The sequence below is a fragment of the Megachile rotundata genome, chromosome 9 (assembly GCF_050947335.1).
Source record: "Megachile rotundata isolate GNS110a chromosome 9, iyMegRotu1, whole genome shotgun sequence".
In the NCBI taxonomy this organism is placed as follows: domain Eukaryota; kingdom Metazoa; phylum Arthropoda; class Insecta; order Hymenoptera; family Megachilidae; genus Megachile; species Megachile rotundata.
Window position 1 is genome coordinate 15,672,660 of NC_134991.1, and position 18,579 is coordinate 15,691,238.

At 42.1% G+C, this 18,579-nt stretch overlaps 1 protein-coding gene across 1 annotated transcript in view; it reads right to left on the bottom strand.

Moving 5' to 3' along the window:
* LOC100883473 (uncharacterized) overlaps nucleotides 1-18,579 on the bottom strand; it is a 61,540-nt gene that overhangs the window by 36,770 nt on the left and 6,191 nt on the right. The window lies entirely within an intron of this gene.

Here is an 18,579-nt window from a genome sequence, read left to right on the forward strand (position 1 = left end):
CGCGATATTTGACATCGATTCACTTCCGTTTCCACATCAATTTCCCATCGATTCACTTCCGTTTCCTTTGCAACGTTTTCTATTTTATATCGACGAGTTAATCATCACGATGTACTCTAGAGCTTTCTGAGCCTTCTGAGAACCAGAACCTTCGGGACTTCGGAGTTTTGGAACTTTGAGATTTTTGAAATTTTAAGAACTTCAGACTATGACTTTAGGATTACAGAATTTTTAATTTGGCGGTGTCAAATTTTATATCCTTCGATCTTAACATACGAAAGTGGACTTCAGACCATAAAAGCTTGAGAAGTCCCAAACTATTATTAGGCTCTCCCTAGGGTCTCCTCAAGCTATTCCTAGATTCCGCATAAATAGGTCATTCCCAGAGCCTACCGAGGCTTCAAAAGTTCCAGATTTCCCTAATAGAGGTGAAACTGACAGTCAAAAGAAGTATATATTCTCGCGAACATAAATTCGAGACAGGGTTAAAAAAAATCATCGATTTCTCGGCCGTTTAATGTTTGATAGAATAATACAGTGTTGTTCAGGGTTGTCGACACGATTTTACGAACCCGCGTTACGTTATCGCACACGTTTAGAAGGTATAACAACCACGGTAAGATAACTATTAAATGACAGTTCTATTATTCTCATGGTTATAACACCGCCATCGTAGTGGTCGTACGATTCTAGCATTACATTTGTATTAACCACTCTGAGTACTTCCATCTTATGGACAAGCAATCGAGCGACCTGGTCGGTTAAAGTGTAGCTGAAATGAATAAAGAATGGTTCGCGCGTGTATAGGTCGGCTATAAGATCCGTGGCACGTTACACGAGTTTTCCCATCCGGTGGCTTTTTAAAGCCCGTCTCGAACACGGATCTCAACAATAATGAATCGTCTGATTAACGATAATCGACCATGTAGCAATTAATATAATCGGGGCAATTATTGCAGCCCGGTTGATCACGATCGATCAGCGGAATGATTCGTTCGGAGAAAACGTGGCCTACGGTTTCGCTAACAATCTGAATTATCTGCAATCTAAATAGGCTTTCCTTGTAATTAAGTATAGAAAAATTATACCCGCAAAATCTCGGGTAAGGTGAACTTTCCATGAATTCGAAATAATTTATAATTTTATCGATTAATACGCTCGAACTAGGTTCGTACATTATGGAAAAGTTTCAAAAAAGATTTTCTTCCACGAGTCACCGTTAAAATCGCGACACCGAGGAGTCAACAATAGACGCTAATGAGTCGTAGATCTTCCGTTTCATAGCCGTCCGAAACGAAATTTACACGAGATTACAGCCACCGGTGAACAGGAAGTCGTTCGATCTCGGACGAGATAAAATCGTTTGCATACACGCCGGTGGATAGGGAACAGGGAGGAAAAAATACCGCGTTTCTTTGCCGATCCAAAGCGACCCTGGACGTCGTGCCTTTTGTTTCACTTAGCACCTTCGTGGCGAGAAATTAGCACGGCAGTAAAGTTTCGTGGAAGGCACCGAACGTCCGGCGAGCAGCTTACACCGCGCTCGATTTACATGCGAAAAAATCAAAGAGAAGAGAGATAAAGGTGGAGAACTGCCCAGGAAAAAATCGAGCACCCATTCAGGACCTAATTACATTAGAATAGATCGAGGCTGAAAGCTTTCCATGCCTTCGTTTGACCAATTTCTCTGACTGCTTTGTTTGGTCGCCATTTTGGGTTCAAATGTGATCGCTCAATTTTTATTGTGTTCAAGTCTCTTGTTTGTACTAGTCTTGTTAAAATAAAATTACTACTCGTGATAATTTGGTTGATTATTGATTTGTGAAAAGTTGGGAAGCATCGAAGAAGGCGAATAAGTTCAACGTCGACCAAAATGTAGAAAAACAAGATGATCAGACTTTTTACAAGGCTTTAAATCTTTGTAACATTTATCTATATAATTAACATTACTTATAATAATTTGTATGATTGCTGATTATATACTTTTTTTTTAAATAACATCCCAACCCAAGAATCAGGCAGAATCCAAAAAGACAAATAAGTGAACGCCAAGCAAATTGCAGAAAATCCACATGTCCAGACTGTTAGGAAGCGTTTAAATGTTTGTAACATTTGTCTATACAATTAACATTACTTATAATAATTTATATGATTGCTAATTACATCCTTTTTTTTTAAATAACATCCCAACTGAAGAATTAGGCAGAATCCAAAAAGACAAATAAGTGAACGCCAAGCAATTTGCAGAAAACCCAGACGTCCAAACTATTTACAAGACTTTAAATCTTTGTAACAATTATCTACACAATTAACATTATTTATAATAATTTGTATGATTGCTGATTACATCCCTTTTTTTAAATAACATCCCATCTCAAGAATCATAAAATCCAAAAAGACAAATAAGCAAATAGAACAACCAGATGTCCAACCATTGGCGCGAAATTCAAATCGACAAACAAAGACCGTAAGGACGAAGAAAGGTTCCCAAACGGAAGTCTCGAATTCGAAACAATGAAAGGCCGCGGCGGTTTAACGCGAGCCTCCGAAAAGGCTTTATGGCTCTATTCTACGTCATTCTCTCGCCCGTTCCTCTCTTTTTCGTTCGTATTCTCGCCGCGTGCAGGTCTGTCTACTTTCCTTTTCTTTTTTCTCCTCTGTCCCTTTCCCTTGATCGTTCTGTCCGTCTGTTCTGCGGTGTGTTCCCAACAGCCCTCAGCTTTTTCGTGCATACGAGCTAGCCCGCCGACGGGAGCAACCCTGGCAAAAAGGAGCCGCTCATGCTGCCGCGAGAGACCGTATTTTCGGCGGAGGCCGAAAAATACGTGACACGCGAAAATCAATTTCAACGGTGGTTGCCTCCTCTGCCGGTAGAACCTATTACAGCCTTCCATTGACCGGTCTCTTACCGCCCTCGTGTCTCTCGAACACTTTTGTTTCCGAGGATGTTTGCTCTTGATCACCGTATTAAATTCGATTTTGGGTTTCACCGGAGTTCATAGAGCGATCAGCTGTTTGGGAAATGAGGGACTGTCTTAGGAATTTAAAATAGGATCCCAGAAATTTGAAATGGGATTTAAGATTCGAAGTTGTAGATCAAAGTACAAGTACAGTTCTGAGTCTCCTACTAGAAACGTAGAAGGTTGATTCTATATTTGATGACTGAGTTCATAGAGCGATCAGCTGTCTGGGAAATGAGGGACTGTCTTAGGAATTCAAAATAGAATCCTGGAAAATGAAAATGGGATTTCAAATTCGAAATTGTCGATCAAAGTACAAGTACAGTTCTGAGTCTCCTACTAGAAACGTAGAAGGTTGATTTTATATTTGATGACTGAGTTCATAGAGCGATCAGCTGTCTGGGAAATGAGGGACTGTCTTAGGAATTCAAAATAGAATCCTGGAAAATGAAAATGGGATTTAAAATTCGAAGTTGTCGATCGAAGTACAAGTAAAGTTCTGAGTCTCCTACTAAAAACGTAGAAGGTTGATTTTATATTTGATGACCGAGTTCATAGAGCGATCAGCTGTTCCAGAAATGAGCGACTAACTTGGGAATTCAAAATAGGATCCCAGAAATTCGAAGTGGGATTTAAAATTCGAAGTTGTCGATCAAAGTACAAGTACAGTTCTGAGTCTCGTACTAGAAACGTAGAAGGTTGATTCTATATTTGATGACTGAGTTCATAGAGCGATCAGCTGTTCCAGAAATGAGCAACAATCCTAGAAATTTAAAATAGGATCTCAGAAATTTGAAGTGGGATTTAAAATTCGAAATTGTCGATCAAAGTACAAGTACAGTTCTGAGTCTCCTACTAGAAACGCAGAAGGTTGATTTTATATTTGACGACCGAGTTCATAGAGCGATCAGCTGTTCCAGAAGTAAGCAATGATCCTAGGAATTCAAAATAGCATCCCAGAAATTTGAAGTGGAATTTAAAATTCGAAATTGTCGATCAAAGTTCAAAGTACAGTTCTGAGTCTCCTATTAGAAACGTAGAAATTTAATTTTATCTTTGACGACCGAATTCATACAGCGATCAGCTGTTCGAGAAATGAGCAACGATCCTAGGAATTCAGAATAGCATCCCAAAAATTTGAGATGAAATCTAAAACTTGAAATTATGCAACAAAGTACAATAATTATTCCGAGTCTCCTAACAACAGAATTTTCAGTAGACCAATCGCAAGCTAATCCAAAGTAAGAAGTGTAGGGTTTGAGAAGAGCGATTAGTAAATGCAACGTGTGTCTCCAAGATCACATCTTCATCAAGGCCGAAGAATAATAAAGAATAATCACGAGATCGGTAAAGATTCCAGAGCTCGGAAGAGTTTTCTAATTCCGCAATGGTGCGTTATGTTTAAGCAATTCCGTAGGACGTAATCCCAACAGGATTTCCTTCGATAACTCAAGGAAATTAGCGGGAAGCCGGTGGCACGGCGCTATTGCGGGGGAATAATTCTCAATTAGTCGGCGGAGATCGCGACTCGCTAAGTCGTATTTATGTCAGTCGTTCGAGCTTCGTCCGGCCGGGCCTTCGACTTTATATTACGCGGCGTGCCGGGAGATTTATGCGATCGATCCGTCTCAGTTTGCTCGTGGATCCCCGTGTCCAATAATCACTCCTGCCCATTCGTCTACCCCTCTCGTTTCCTCTCGGTCGATCCCGGCCGCAAAACTGCGAGACGCGTGCCGAGGAAAATCGCTCCCTCGCGACACCCACGATCTACGGGGATTTCGAGACACCGAATCATCACCCGACCCTCTGCGACAAATAGAAATAAATTTCACGCGGATCATGTCGGGGGTTGCCTTCGTTTTCGATCTCCAATTATTTAGATTCGAAAACAGATTCGTTTCCATGAACCTTGAGAAGACTTGCCAGGGCTTTATTTATCGCCAGGTCGAGGTTTTTTATGGGGACTCGAGAGGGCTTTAGTCGACGAAATTGAAAGTTAGGTACTTTTGGTGAACGTGTACTTACTTGTAATATTCGCTTTACAGCTTTTGTACTAAACTTTTTAATTATTATAGCTTCCTTGCTTCTTTGAAAAATTTTCTTGGTTACTGGAGTATCTGACTCGTTGGTCAATTGCAGTGGAGTGTAAAAATATTATTCCAGTAAGCGGAGCAGTGGGTATAGGGTTTTCGGGATCAGATACATATACGATCGTGTAAAGTATGAAAAGAATGAGCTTATTAGCAGTGACTGTTGCGAGCTAATTACGAGCTCACGCAATGAAAACAGCAGAGCACGTGAGCAGACTCGCGTGAATCGCGATTACGAAATTTGCAGAGTAATTAACAAATTCGTTGTTCGAGATTTATTTTACATGGAAGAATTCTTTGAAAATTTGTTAAGTCGTAAAATTTGAGATTAATATGATAGGCAGTTTTTGTTTCGATTCATTTAATTTAATTATGGTGTGCCATTGTGTGTAATGAGAGATTAACTCGATACATGAGTTACTGAAAACAATGGAATCTTTATAGCGTAGCATGTGTCAGATGCTAAGTGAATAAAAATGATGGGAATAGTGTAACACGTAATTCCATTAAGTCTATCAATTTATCATTTGAAGTTAACGAGGCTTGTTTGGAAACAGCTTAGATTAGAATCCGGCTGATTGATGAAACATTTTACCGCGACTCTTATCTGCGTTAATGATGATATTATCAGTACATCATTAAGTACGTAACATATCGATAATGTATCGATAATCAGCATCTCTGCTGTTTACAAGATATTCATAGATTCTTAGATAACGATATTACTAGATAAATATTCCACAAATAGATGTTTCGCTTTCAATTCTTCCATGCGTGATTATCACATATGGTCACATATGGAGACATCTTTACAAATTGAACAATTGATCCGTACAAATTAATCATCTGAATTGAATGATCAAAATAAATAATATTATGAACATTACTTTGTGTCTGGATGAAACATACGTTCGTTCAGGATGTCGACGAACGTATTAAATTAAATATTTCAAATGACAGCAGAAACCCTAGCAGAACGTTACTTTTTGAGTGACAGCTACAAAATTAAAGGTTCACGCACGAGAGGGTTAAAAAACGCTACCTATCGCCAGCAACAATAAAACACGTTTAATTTTTCATAGTCTTCCGTCTGTATCTTTTCAGTACGCACAAAGTTTCACCCCCTTGCCAGGTAAATGATATCATTAACATCACTTTACGTCCAATTTGAACGTCCATGACGTTTTATTGTAACTGGTACCCGGTCGTTTCGCTAGTACGGCTGCTACCCTGTAATACAATGTTGCACGAACCTCGGCAGCGTCATAATTTTCTGCCCAATCGAGTCTTTCTTGCGTGCATTAATAGCGCATCTTCCGATGGGGGTTATGTGGGGCTCAGACACGAAATAAATCGAATCTACCATTATTCCTTGAAAACCGTGCCATGTGTCTGACAATTCCGGTGTCACGGGTTTACTTCTGTTCAACGTCGCGTCGCCAGAAGATTTCCGCAACATGTGTTCTTTTGTTAGACTGCACGCCAGTGCGGACGAGAAGATGTCTATATTCCTTGCCACGTTTATTTCGATGTTACTGGTTTCGATTGTCAAACTATCGTCCGAAATATGGTTTGTGTTTGAGGATGTTGAGGATTTAGGGGGGTTGTAATTTGGAGAGGTGATTTTGGGAGGTGGGAATTTAGAGAGGTGGGATTTAGGAAGGGGGGAATTTAGGGAGATGGAATTTAGGAAGGTGGGAATTAAAGAGGTGGAATTTAGGAAGGTGGGAATTTAGGGAGATGGGATCTAGGAAGGTGGGAATTAAAGAAGGTGGGATTTAGGAAGATGGGAATTTAGAGAGGTGGAATTTAGGAAGGTGGGAATTTAGGGAGATGGGATCTAGGAAGGTGGGAATTAAAGAAGGTGGGATTTAGGAAGATGGGAATTTAGAGAGGTGGGATTTAGGAAGATGGGGATTTAAGAAGGTGGAATTTAGGAAGGTGGGAATTTAGGGAGATGGGATCTAGGAAGGTGGGGATTTAAGAAGGTGGTATTTAGGATGGTGGGAATTTAGAGAGTTGGGATTTAGGAAGGTGGGAATTAGGAAGGTGGGAATTAGGAAGGTGGGAATTTAGAGAGTTGGGATTTAGAAAGGTGGGAATTAGGAAGGTGGGAATTTAGAGAGGTGGGAATTTAGAAAGGTGGAATTTAGGAAAGTGGGAATTTAGAGAGTTGGAATTTAAGAAGGTGGGAATTTAGGAAGGTGGGAATTAGGAAGGTGGGAATTTAGAGAGGTGGAATTTAGGAAAGTGGGAATTTAGAGAGTTGGAATTTAAGAAGGTGGAAATTTAGGAAGGTGGGAATTTAGAGAGGTGGAATTTAGGAAAGTGGGAATTTAGAGAGTTGGAATTTAAGAAGGTGGGAATTTAGAGAGGTGGAATTTAAAAAGGCGGGAACTTAGGAAGGTGGGAATTTAGGAATTTAAGGATTTAGAAATTTAGAAAGGGGCTTAGAAAATAATCAAGTTGGAAATTCCTGCAATCAGGAAACCAAGCACTTGGTACTTAAATTTTCAAACACCAAAATCCGCCTCTCCAAAAATTTCCAAATGCAACTCGAAGTTCCATAAATGCCCAACATTAGCAAGTTAACTGCAAACATCTGGAGTAGTAGCAAATAGTGGTAATCTGTTGGAAAGCAAGAGAATCGGCGTGAAGGAGGATTGCGAGTAACAAGGTTCCTATTTCGGTTTCTAAAGAAAGCAAGAACAAGTAGAGGAGGAGAGGCGGGTGTCGTTGGAGAAGGCAGCACACACTTGTTTGAAAACCGAATGGTCACTTAACACAGCGGGGGTGGCTGGTTTACGGAGTAAAAAGTTCTGCCGGCATCCGGAGTCTTTGTAGAGGAGTGGTGTCTTCTGGTGTTTTATTTGTTCGGCAAACTGTCACAACAACTCGAAACGTACAACCCACCCTCTTTTATCTTCTCTTATCCTCTTCGCTGTCGTTCCTTTTAACCTCGATCCGGAAATTCGAGTGGCCCTTTAACGTGACTAATATGTGACCTCTGTGGCCAATGGGAGGAGACGTGTTCGAGGACCAGCTCCGTTTTCACTCGAAACTGTCGCTAAACAAGGTTAAACAGTCTGGTTTTTGGAGCTTCAATAGACTACTGTCTATTTCTTGGCTATCTGTTTATAAAGTTGCAGGTTAATTTTGCTGGACCGTTTATTATGTTACAAATTAAATACAATATGAAAGATTTTGTAACATAATGGCAAGATGATTTTTTGATAAAATTAAGAATGAAGTTGTACTTCTTATCTAAAGCCACGTTTAAGTGCTTAATTATACAAAATTAGTACTGTAAATAAGTTTTCAAAGTGGATGCAATTTTGTATTTAAATAATATGTTTACTGGAGCAGACAAAGTTAATTGCCATATATAATCCTTCCTGTAATTATGTTTCTCCACATGTAATTCCAGTATAGATATAGACAGTCAGTAATATCAGAATAATCTATGGAATGAAAGTGGAAAGAAGGCTAACGAGAGTAAGTAGATTTAATTTTCGATGAGTGTTCGAAAGCAAAAGAATAGTAAGCAGATTTGAAGTGGCTGGATCTCGTCTTGCTCGTTGACCGCTCTCGAATCTCGTTGCGTAATCGTATCGGTGAAACGCTAATGGGACGTCGGACAAATGCGCTCAATTACGTGGCGTACAACCGCGACGCTTAATTATAGAATCGTCCGTGGCAAACGCGAGCGTAAATATTTTCATCGCTGCTCGTTCCATAGTGAGCGCCAGAGAGCGAAAACCTCGTTATTATGAGTGATAATTTCAACCGCTACCGGACTCGCGCAACTATGTTAACGAACGACTGTCGTGTCCAACTTAATTACCAGCTGATCCGTTTGTCGTTACAGCGAGCGTGCCGATAAACGAACCGCAACCGGCAAAAATACGGACGGATAATCAACGTCTAATTAATAACCGAACGGTTACTTAGTTAATCGATGTGAAATATTGGGGTTACGCAACCGGGAAGTACAAACATACTTGATATATGCGAGCGCTTCGTTAGGAAACTTTGTGCTAGTTAATGGGGATTGAGGTAGACTTCATGTGGGAATTTTTTAATTTTGGGTCTAAGTTTGATGGTTTGTAGGTTCTTAAATGGTGAAGTTGGAGACAACTTCTCATTACTCTCTAAATTCCGCAGTTCTTATAATTTCCAACTACATAAAATCGCAGCTTTCTAAATTCCCGATTAGGTAAGTCCCGACTCTTTAAATTCCTCACTGCTTATAATATCCAAGTACCTGAAGACCTAACTCTCTAAATTTCCAAGTGGCTGAATTCCTTTCACCTCATAATTCCCAACTACCTAAATTCCCAACTCTTTAAATCCCTCCCTCCTTGTAATTCCCAAGTCCCTAAATCCCAAACTACCTAAATTCCACACTCGCTACAATTTCCAACTCCCTAAATACTCAATTCCTTCAATTTCTATCTCCCTAATTTTCCACTCTCTAAATTCCCAATTCCTTCAATTCCCATCTCCCTAAATTCCCACTCTCTAAATTCCCAATTCCTTCAATTCCCATCTCCCTAATTTTCCACTCTCTAAATTCCCAATTCCTTCAATTCCCAACTCTCTAAATTCCCAATTCCTTCAATTCCCATCTCCCTAATTTTCCACTCTCTAATTTCTCAATTCCTTCAATTCCCATCTCCCTAATTTCCCACTCCCTAAATTCCGAATTCCCTCAATTCCCATCTCCCTAATTTCCCAATTCCTTCAATTCCCATCTCCCTAATTTCCCACTCCCTAAATTCCCAATTCCCTTAATTTCCATCTCCCTAAATTCCCAACTCTCTAAATTCTCAATTCCCTCAATTTCCGTCTCCCTAATATCCCACTCCACTCCACTCCCGCAAACTTCACACATTTCTGAACGATCCACACTTCTCTCGCGAAGCAGGAAGTCAATTTTTGCTCCTCATAAAGCGATGCACACTATCGAGACTTTACAAGCATTCTCGTTGAACCCGTGTACATTTTCCCTGACAAACCTCTTACATGCTGTAATCGATTTCTAACAACGTCGTAGCTTTGGTTCACGGTCTTTAACGCGGCTTCCATGGCGTCGTTACGCTCGATTGTCCTCTCGTCTTGGACCCGCAAAAAGGATTACCATAGAGCTGTTTACGATGCACGGTGCGGTCAACTTTATGGCGTTTTACGAGATCCATAGATATTGCGAGTAGATAGTCCGAGTCGTAGAGTAGTCGGATAAAAAGCTACTTGAACGGGTGTTACGCGTGTACCGAGAGTGCCAGCAAGACTTACGGTTTCGTTCGGCGATGCGCAGGAGAAAAAATGAAAGTCCAACGTAATTTCCGGTAAACACGAAAACGCAAAAGCAGTCGAACAGGAGCGACAAAAACACGCGAACGGTAGGAAGAATCGGTTAAGCGGAGATCTGATTCCTCGTTTGAGAGGTAAATCAGCCGAATCGACGGCGATTTTACGCCGATTATTAGTAATTGCGGAGGGCGACTAGTTTGTATCGTTTTTAAGGCGTGGAGTGTCTTTCCTTTTCAGTTTCTGGATGTTCGATTTAATTGTTAAATTCTTGAGTTCTCTCAAAATTTCTGCGACGCCAAATTTGAAAATACGAGAGTTCGGAATATAACCTAAAAAAGATTGCCTCCGTAATTCACAAAAGCAAGGAAATTACAAAGAGCCTCAGGATCCGTACAAAAATGAGAGAATGATATTCTTTACGCATCCTACAATTTTCTCGACACGCGAGCAACAGGTGATCGATACAACGGTTCGTCGAATTAATAGCGTCGAAGCATTATAGTAATTAGCTTTAATCGAAAAGTGATTCATACGTCTGCTCCAGTGTCAGTATCGAATGGTAATCAGTTTCGTTCAGCAGTGGTTTGATAAGTAATTACATGGATAAGTTGCTTCCAAAGAGAAACCGAAAACCAGTATTTATCGTAAGAATCAACTCGTTCCGACGTTCATACTTTACGATCGTTTTACGAACGGCGATTCTTCGAGAGGCAGCGAATCGAACGGATCTGCGACGAGGGCACATATCGTCAAGAATCTAACGATCGGTTTCCACGGTAAATCGATACCTGCCTCGATTCTCGTGCCAACGGAGAACGGAGATACCTGGAGAGAAGAGGAACACCGTATCGAACTGGAGAAAAGACGAAGAACGAAAGGGGAGATAAGAATGCCGCGTAAGTATAGAGAGCATAATAATCAGAAGTAAATTGCGGATACGTGAGGCTACCGTGTTGTGGGGGGCTTACGGGCTTCGATAGACCCTTCTGTTTCTTTCATTCTTCTCTCAAACCTTCAGACTTCTTCGAATTTTCAAATTTAGAATTCTGTTTTGAAATTGAATACTTGTTAGTTTAGTATAATTCAAATTAATGAAGATCAAGAGGTAAACACTGTTACAGCTTGTAGTTGTACAGTAAAACTACTATGTAGTTTATATGTAATCGTTGGATTACCACGCGTTAGATCAGCACGTACTAAGTTACTACGTTAGTGGATCACCACGCTTCGAATTACCACGTATCGAATTACCATGCATCGAATTACCACGCGTGGGATCACCACGCATCGAATTACAACGCATCGAATTACCACGCGTCGAATTACCACGCGTCGAATCACCACGTACCGAATTACCACGCGTCGAATCACACGCGCCGAATTACCAAGCGTGGGATCACCACGCGTGGAATTGCCACGCGTCGAATTACCAAGCGTGAGATTACCACGCGTGGGATTACCACGCGTCGAATTACCACGCGTCGAACTTCCACGCACCGAATTATCACGCGTCGAATTACCATGCGTGGAATCACCACGCGTCGAATTACCACGCGTGGAATTACCACGCACCGAATCACCACGCGCCGAATTACCAAGCGTGGGATCACCACGCGTGGGATCACCACGCGTGGGATTACCACGCGTCGAATTACCACGCGTCGAATTTCCACGCGTGGAATTACCACGCATCGAATTACCATGCGTGGAATCACCACGCGTCGAATTACCACGCGTGGAATTACCACGCACCGAATCACCACGCGCCGAATTACCAAGCGTGGGATCACCACGCGTGGGATCACCACGCGTGGGATTACCACGCGTCGAATTACCACGCGTCGAATTTCCACGCGTGGAATTACCACGCATCGAATTACCATGCGTGGAATCACCACGCGTCGAATTACCACGCGTGGAATTACCACGCACCGAATTACCACGCGCCGAATTACCAAGCGTGGGATCACCACGCGTGGGATCACCACGCGTGGGATTACCACGCGTCGAGTTACCACGCGTCGAATTTCCACGCGTGGAATTACCACGCTTCGAATTACCATGCGTGGAATCACCACGCGTCGAATTACCACGCGTGGAATTACCACGCACCGAATTACCACGCGCCGAATTACCAAGCGTGAGATCACCACGCGTGGAATCGCCACGCGTCGAATTACCAAGCGTGGGATCACCACGCGTGGGATTACCACGCGTCGAATTACCACGCGTCGAATTTCCACGCACCGAATTACAACGCGTCGAATTACCATGCGTGGAATCACCACGCGTGGAATTACCACGCACCGAATTACCACGCGTCGAATCACCACGCGCCGAATTACCATGCGTGGAATCACCACGCGTGGAATTACCACGCACCGAATTACCACGCGTCGAATCACCACGCGCCGAATTACCATGCGTGGAATCACCACGCGTGGAATTACCACGCACCGAATTACCACGCTTTGAATCACCACGCGCCGAATTTCCAAGCGTGGGATCACCACGTGTGGAATCGCCACGCGTCGAATCACCACGCGTTGAATTACCAAGCGTGGGATTACCACGCATCGAATTACCAAGCATGAGATCACTACGCGTCGAATTACCACGCGTTGAATTACCAAGCGTGGGATCACCACGCGTCGAGTTACCACGAAAGTTTCATTTCTCGAAAAGAACTACATTTCACTCCTCCATTAAAAAAATTACCTCGATGAATAGTAACACAATTCAAAAAGTACACGCGATAACATGTACATGTTTATATACTAATATCCGATGATATACAGTGTACACGATATTGGTAAAACATGAAATGGAGCACAATAAAGAGTAGCATTGTGGACGTGCAGGTACGTAGCAGGACAGCGTATGATCAGAAATACCTAACCTACCGGTAATCTAATTTGAATCCCGAAGGTCCGTGCTCGGTAATGGAACACGTATCGAATAATATTACGAGCGATTCGATTCGATATCACTCGTAATTCCGGTCCCGAGACCGCAACGGGGTCCGCTCGGAGAAGGTGGAAGGCTGTCTGTCGGTAGGTCTGATCAGTCGTGTGAACAACATATTTTATGCGTATTCCGGGTGGCACGGGGGATATAAGAGAACGAATCGAGCCGCCATCGTCGGCAAAAACTTTCCAACAACGTTCGCCGACCTAACCCCCAGCAGACTCGCGAGCTCGGATAATGGAGATGATCAAATTCCGTGGGGTTAGGTCGAAGCTGTACGTGAGAACTGCTGAATCGGGTTCCATTAAAAATGCATCATTGTTTTCTTTTAGCGCGATATTTACACCGAATACACTTTTATCGCAACATCGAAGCTTGTATAATTTTCATTAATCTGAATATGGAAAATTGGTCTGACTGCAGCTGTTAACCTGATCGTAAACCATTCATTAACCTTTGACTGACTTAATCTAACCAATGCAGTCTTTTATGTAAAGTAATTACACGTTCCACTGTTAATATTAATAAATGTGAGTAACGAAATTAAAATTTTGATTAAAAACTTGAATGACCATAATCTTAATATTGTCCAAAATTGAAGGTTTTCAGTTTCGAAAATTGAGGAAAATTGATTTTCAGTAGAACACCTAAAATTGAACGACGATGTAATTTTTGAGCACACGTAATTTTGACAATTGGTAGCAATTTCAGTTACGGAATATATGAATTATATCAGTTTCATCAAGTACTTGCCTTTGTCGAAGTAGCGGTATAAGGACGTCATATGATCTAATCGAACTTCATTAATTTCAGCCCGTTTTCAATACGCGTGCGGCCAATCACGAAACTTTATAATGCTCCCCGATGCCGCTGCCTCTTTGCCTAATGTTAGCCCTTTTAAAGAACGTATCATAAATTGCGTAAAGCGAAGGCGCACCAGGTTTTATGCCATAATGCCCGAGGCGCACGGTTCCCCTTCTGCTCTTTCGCCTTTCTCTACTCTTCCGTACCTCGAAACACGCTCTTACGTGCCGGTAAAATGTAAAATTTCTCCTCGATATGCATTCGAGAGACATACAAGAAATAAATGTTTACTTTTTAACAAAGTTAGAAACGTTGTAATGACACCTCTTACTACTTTCGAACTTCTTTCTGCCATTTCTTTGCTTAATGATCTAAGCGACAACGCATACTTGCATTATTGATAAGTACTTGTCCTCACGGAGAATAGTTTGCTTGTTGTTTGTGACGCGAATATCATATGTTGCTGTTTCCATGCATGGCCACGTGGTAGCTTAGATGCGTTAGAGGGTTAGTGGATCACATGGTAGATCACCACGCGTTAGATCACCACGTGCTAAATTATTACGCGTTAGGGGATCACCACGCATCGAATTACCACGCGTCGGATCACCACGCGTCGAATTATCATGCGTCGAATCACCATGCGTCGAATTACCACGCGTGGAATCACTACGCGTCGAGTCACCACGCGTCGAAATCCCATGCGTAGAATTACCACGCGTGGGATTACCACGCGTCGAATTACCAAGCGTGAGATTACCACGCGTAGGATTACCACGCGTGAGATCACCACGCGTGGGATTACCACGCGTGAGATTACCACGCGTCGAATTACCAAGCGTGAGATTACCACGCGTAGGATTACCACGTGTCGAATTACCAAGCGTGAGATTACCACGCGTGGGATTACCACGCGTGGGATTACCACGCGTCGAACTACCAAGCGTGAGATCACCACGCGTGGGATTACCACGCGTCGAATTACCAAGCGTGAGATCACCACGCGTGGAATTACCACGCGTCGAATTACCACGCACCGAATTACCACGCGTCGAAATACCACGCGTCGAATTACCACGCATGGAATCACCACGCGTCGAATTGCTACGCTCCGAATTACCACGCGTCGAGTTACCACGCGTCGAATTACCACACGTCAAATCAGCACACGTCACCTCACCACGCATCAAATTACCACGCGTACAACCCTCACAACGAACCACCAAGCGTGGTACCATTACATCGCCATATTCAAATTACTCGGCCCATTTCCCGATCATGACCGAGTTTCGTTAATGAATCGCAACACTATAGAAGAAGTATGAAGGACACCTGATTGTCGAAATCGCATATTGGTCGCCACAGCGTGGCGGTCGCCATCACCGTCGGAAGAAGTGGTTCGCGTTTTCTGTATCACGCTATATGCAAATGAGACATATGCTCTCGCCGCGGCACATAATAAATTACTCGTGTAGAAATTGCTGGTGTATAAAAAAAGGGCCTAAAGTTACGTGGTCCTGAGGACGGGGACACACAGACGTCCACGCAGATACGTGCATATACCTTTTATGAGATAATGTGTGCTTTTGCTCTAGAAACGTGATGTCCTTTCCCTGGTGAAGGGTGAGTTTTTTAAGAAGTCATCGTCAGTTTATTTTTATTTATATTCGTGTTCAGGAGGTAATTGGAAGTGAACGGAAGTGCGATATGGTAAACGTCTTGATGTGTGATGGATATAGGAGTGTCTAAATTTACGGCCTTGTTCTCTGTTATTATCGAGATGTCATTTTAGATACTGGTTCAATTTTTGGGGGCAGTTCAGACGTATCAGTATTTCGGTATCAAACTTTCTAGATGTTCAAGTTCCTGATTGTGAGAAGTATCTTTAAGTGACACTCTATATTCGATGCACCCATGTACAATAAATTCTGGATTGTACCCAATACTCAAAGCCTCCGAATTTCGAATTAAATTCATAAATTCCCAACTTGTGAATCTTAGCCAAAGTTCATACGTTTCAAGTTCCGATCTAATGAAAAGGTTCCAATGACGAATCGCTTCAAATACGAATCCGCAAACAAAAGAAAGAAATGTTGAATCGATCTGGTTGGTCCGGTGTTTGGTCGATCGTTCCGCTGAAAGAGCTTTCACTCCGCGTGAAATCGACTCGCGTGTCCTTACGCGAACGATATCCTGATCCTCGAGCTACCTGATCTGGTCAGCAGATTTGCTTCTCTTATTATCGTGCCACCGTCGTGACTCAGAGCGTTTCAGACGTCTCGTTCAAGGATACTTTCGTCTTTCCCGTACGTGCACGAAGAGGATCGGCTTCGCAAAGGTGGCAATAACGTCTCAGAAGCGTCTCGAAATCCGCTATTTATGCCAGCTTGGCTGTTTGCGCGGTCTACATGGCCGACCGAGAAAAAAACCTTCCCTCGGCCGAGTGTAAACACGCGGGCGGGGTTGTAAAACAATTTGCCGAACCCTGTGATAAACAATGGACGATCACGAGGATGGATGTCCCTCGGGACCTTCGAAAACATCCCTCCATAGGCAATTCTCCTTTCATAAACCCTTAATTTTACGATGATCATTGCGGCCTCTCCCTCGTTCGGCGATTTTAATCCCGTCAACGATCTCGAATTCGATTTGCCGCTTTAGAAACGTTCGGGTCCCTGTTACGGAAAACTGGGTTTTACGATTCGGAAAAAGGGGCTCGTGTTTGCGGTCCCCTCTCGGGTCTTTTACCGCCCAGGTAATTGGATTAAAGAAACAGAAAGGAATTGCCGATACGGGCTCCGTGTTTACACGTCGATTTTACTCAATATTATCGGCAAATCCAATTTTTTCGAGTCGAGACGGACACGAAAATTTTCTGAAACTCGTTTTTATCGCGCCTCGGTCGTTCGCGTAAAATTATAATTACGGAGGGGTTCAATGGAGGGAACCGGCAATTAACTACGGATAGAGCTTTTACAACCGGCCAGACCTCGGTAAACTCGAATGGTTTTTGGTAGAGTAACGCTTTAATCTTCCTTCAAATCCTACTGCAAAAATTTCTGGACCTCGATTTTCAAATTTTTGATCATTAGAAATAGTCTTTCCTTAAGTATATAAATTCTGAAGAGTCCTGTAATAGTCAAATAGACTCGTTGATATCGATAAATAATCCTGTGATAAAATTTAATCAGATGTCATCTTCCGGAGTGCACATGACTGATGTGTCAAGTTTATTAATTTTTAGCTGACAGGTTGATAAACTGTTATTATTAGACAGGACTTAAAAATCAGACTTAATAATCAGTGTAAATATTGTAGAATGTACAGAGTGTTAACCAAAACTTCATTTACAGAAATATTTTTATAGAAATTATAAGTAGACGATATATCTATTCCTATTCTCTGTGAATACCTTCTAAACGTCCTCATCACTTTACAGAATGCTAGCTGTAATTTTAGTGTCAACCATTTGCAAAATAAATATAAATCATCTACAAACTCCAATCCAATTCCACCACAATAAAACTGTAACATCAGTCATGAACTTCAACCGAAGATAATTTCGATAACACAATTGAAGACAAAGTAAGTGAGTAAGTAGCTACCCTCAAAAGGTCTAGAAAGTCGAAAAAATCTACGGCAAAATGTCCATAAACCGTTTCGAGCGGCAAATTGTGGTAAACAAAAGGAAAAAGTAGAGCATCGGTAGATCGATCGGCTACGCGTAACAGACGTTAAAGCGTCGATTCACGGTTCTTGGCTAACGATCTCGAATGACGAATCGTTTGATTTCCGTTGACCGGGAAACAGAATAAACAAGGATCGATATCGTCGATCGGAATCTTGCGTATTCCCTTAAGCTCGAGCACTTGTCCCCGGTGCACCATCAATCCTGGCCACGCAATCTCGATTACGAGATTAATACCGTATCTAGGAACGACCCGTAGAACTCGAGGAAGAATGTGGAGTGAAATTGCGAGCTGCCAGAAAAATTGTCATCGTCGTTCAATTACGGTGCGACAGACACCGCCATTATACTAATATTAGTTCGTGGAAGAGTGCTTCTGGAAAGTAGCGTTCGGAACGTGCTTCACAATTCTAGTACCTTTTCCCTTTTCTGCTTATCTACCGACAACAGAGATTCGATAGCGTGTGTTTGAAGAGTGATAACCATTGAGAGCTTAGTCCGTATTTGGATACTTCATTTTGGGGGATGATAAATTCATCTTTTTAAAAAATATTACCGATGACATATCAATTTATGTACTCTTGATAAATACTTTGTTGGCAAGTCTGTAAATGTTTATTTAGGCATTAATCTTTCGGGTCGATTTCGTTATTTGGGTGTTTAACCAGGTAGGGGTGATGTACTCGTTAGAGGTACGAAAGTTAGCTTGTGGCTTATGGATTTATATTTACGTTCGGTAAATACTGTCTTCAATACT